Source organism: Schistocerca gregaria, chromosome 7 (genome assembly GCF_023897955.1).
Source record: "Schistocerca gregaria isolate iqSchGreg1 chromosome 7, iqSchGreg1.2, whole genome shotgun sequence".
Taxonomy (NCBI): Eukaryota; Metazoa; Arthropoda; class Insecta; order Orthoptera; family Acrididae; genus Schistocerca; species Schistocerca gregaria.
Genome location: NC_064926.1, coordinates 499859389 through 499863188, shown reverse-complemented (window position 1 = coordinate 499863188; position 3800 = coordinate 499859389).

The window sequence follows — 3800 nt, the reverse complement described above, 5'->3', positions numbered from 1 at the left end:
CTTTAACCGTTTCAGAGTTACAGAGGTTCAAAGTTACCCTGTTATTCGTTATTATCGAGAAACATCCCAAAATCATGGCTTTTCGTACCAAAACTAAGCCGCAGATCCGAAGACGGTTATGCTCTACAAATGACTGCAATTTTTAGGATATATTTCCAAATCCCCATCTCGAACAACCTTGAAATTTTCTTAGCCATTTGCGAGTTACAGAAGTTGTAAGTTACCCTACTTGTACACATAAAATACACATGTAAAATCCGTTGTGAGGCGAAACCATAGTTCATAAAGTGACGTCGCAAGGAGAAATATGTTGTAAAGTATTTTCGTTATCATCAGAAGGGTTCTGGGAACCCATGCTGAACTGAAGCACACGCAAAATATAAGATTATGCATGTAAATCAGGCCTGAGGTGTAACATTAGTTTTGTGTTATTTCATATAGATAGACTATCCAAATTTTGCTGACCAACAGATTTCTTTTCGTATGAGTCACATGCCCTACTGAAACACGGAAAAGAAGGGAACCAGAGTAAAAATGCTTCTATCAGAGCACAAAAACACATATATGCTTCCACTTATTTCAAAGACTCTGACTGATAAGTGGGGTAGCAGATGTCTCATTCTACCTCCCTAAGCAGCTTTAAAAATATTCACAAAAGTATTGGCATGCAAACATATTCACGTTTTTTTTAATTATGTCATTATGAGAGAAGAGGAAACAGTGGCATTGGGGAAGAGATGGAAAAGTAATAAGTACTGGAAGTTAGTAAACAGTGGTTATGGTACATGAGCATAGAAAGTGCGAAGGAGACGATGGCAGTGCGAGAGAAAAAGAGGGACACAGTGGGATTGGAACATTGTTGACAGTGGCAGAACAGTGCTAGGAAAATAGTGGAAAAGACAAGGCCAGTTGGAGATGAGAGAAGGAGGAAGTGGATGTGGTTTAGAGTCAGCGACAGTTAGAGACAGAGTCTGTGACACCAACAGCAAGGAAGCGAGAGTGGTGACAGTGAGAAGATACAGCACCAGTGAGAAGGAATTAATGAAATAGTAGCAGTAAAACAGACGAAGGCAGGAAAATTAACATTTTAACGTCTCGTCGACATCGAGATGATTAGAGACATAGCACAAGCTCAAACAGATTTAAGGATGGGGAGGAAATTGACTGGGCCCTATCAAAGGAACCATCCTGGCATTTGCCTGATGAAGTGTAAAACTGCACTGCCAAAACGAACTTCCACAGTCAGACTCCTACAGTTAGTGTAGTGTAGTTGATGTGGGAATCATGGAAAACCTAGATCTAGATGGCTGGACACAGATTTGAACCATCATCCTCCAGAATGTGAGTCTAAGTAAGACAGAGCAAGAGGGAGTCAATGATAGTGACAGGACACTGTAGCGGAAGGACAGAACGAAAGAGACTTTGACACTGTAGGAGTAGGACAGAACCGAAGAGATTTTGGTTGTGCAACAGGAGACAGTGACAGTCAGGGAGACACAAAGAAAAATGACAAAGAGTTGTGAATGAGTAAATGAGATTGGGCAAGTGGGAGTGGATGGGTTTGATCAATTTATAGTGATGGACTAGTGGATGTGAGCGAGTTTGTGGGAGTTCGTGGGAGTTAGAGGTGTGTTGCATTTTAAAAAGAACACAAACATGTTCACATACCAAAAATTTTGGGAGCATTTTTTAACATGCTGAAGAAGGTAGAATGGGGCAGCTGGTACCCCACTTTTCAGTCATAGTCTTTTAAATAAATAGGTACATATTCGCATTTCTTGTGTACCAATAGGAGCATTTTCCCGACGGTTACTTTATTCATGAGCTTGCGGCCACAAGATGGATGCCTTTGCGCACAGCTCTGTTAACTTGTTCCTGTAGACAGAAATCAGTCAATATTACTTGTATATTTGGGATACACAAAACGCATTGAAACAATTTCAGTCATCTGTGGAGTGTAAGAATTGGTAAAATAAGAAATATGGAATCTGTAGAGAGTATTAATCGTGAATCACATGCTGATGGCAGCGATTGATGATGTAGAACATTCAGCTGGCGAAATGAAATCATAAGTTGTAGGTAAAGAGTTCACTCCGCAAACTAGCCACATTCTGTATTCATTTGTAGAGTTGTATAAAAGATCAGAAGTAATGATGAATACCAATTTCGATACTATGTCATCAAAACATGAAGCACTATTGATGCAATTTTCAATAGTATTAAATCCAAAATCTCAGCTCAGCGGTTCCAGGCGCTGCAGTCTCGAATCCTGCCTCGGGCATGGATGTGTGTGATGTCCTTAGGTTAGTTAGGTTAGGGAACTGATGACCTCAAGTGTTAAGTCCCATAGTCCTCAGAGACATTTGAACCATAATCTCAGAATTAGAGTACTCTTATAATGGCATTCCTGATGCTATAAAGAAATTAATAAACGAAGTAGGTTCAATTGAAATGGGACAACCCGTTCTGAAAGGCACTGTTCAGAAGCTAATCCAAAGAGCAAATACATCTACATCCATACTCCGCAAACCACCTGACGGTGTGTGGTGGAGGGTACCTTGAGTACCTCTATCGGTTCTCCCTTCTATTCCAGTCTCATATTGTTTGTGGAAAGAAAGATTGTCGGTATGCCTCTGTGTGGGCTCTAATCTCTCTGATTTTATGCTCATAGTCTCTTCGCGAGATATACGTAGGAGGGAGCAATATACTGCTTGACTCCTCGGTCAAGGAATGTTCTCGAAACTTCAACAAAAGCCCGTACCGAGCTACTGAGCGTCTCTCCTGCAAAGTCTTCCACTGGAGTTTATCTATCATCTCCACAACGCTTTCGCGATTCCTAAATGATCCTGTAACGAAGCGCGCTGCTCTCCGTTGGATCTTCTCTATCTCTTCTATCAACCCTATCTGGTAGTGATCCCACACTGCTGAGTAGTATTCAAGCAGTGGGTGAACAAGCGTACTGTAACCTACTTCCTTTGTTTTCGGATTGCATTCCCTTAGGATTCTTCCAATGAATCTCAGTCTGGCGTCTGCTTTACCGACGATCAACTTTATATGATCATTCCATTTTAAATCACTCCTAATGCGTACTCCCAGATAATTTATGACATTAACTGCTTCCAGTTGCTGACCTGCTATATTGTAGCTAAATGATAAGGGATCTTTCTTTCTATGTATTCGCAGCACATTACACTTGTCTACATTGAGATTCAATTGCCATTCCCTGCACCATGCGTCAATTCACTGCAGATCTTCCTGCATTTCAGTACAATTTTCCATTGTTACAACCTCTCGACATACAACAGCATCATCCGCAAAAAGCCTCAGTGAACTTCCGATGTCATCCACAAGGTCATTTATGTATATTGTGAATAGCAACAGTCCTACGACACTCCCCTGCGGCACACCTGAAATCACTCTTACTTCGGAAGACTTATCTCCATTGAGAATGACAAGCTGCATTCTGTTATCTAGGAACTCTTCAATCCAATCACACAATTTGTCTGATAGTCCATATGCTCTTACTTTGTTCATTAAACGACTGTGGGGAACTGTATCGATAGCCTTGCGGAAGTCAGAAACACGGCATCTACCTGGGAACCCGTGTCTATGGCCCTCTGAGTCTCGTGGACGAATAGCGCGAGTTGGGTTTCACACGATCGTCTTTTTCGAAACCCATGCAGACTTCTACAATGTAGATTTCTCGTATCCAGAAAAGTCATTATACCCGAACATAATACGTGTTCCAAAATTCTACAACTGATCGACTTTAGAGATATAGGTCTATAGTTCTGCACATC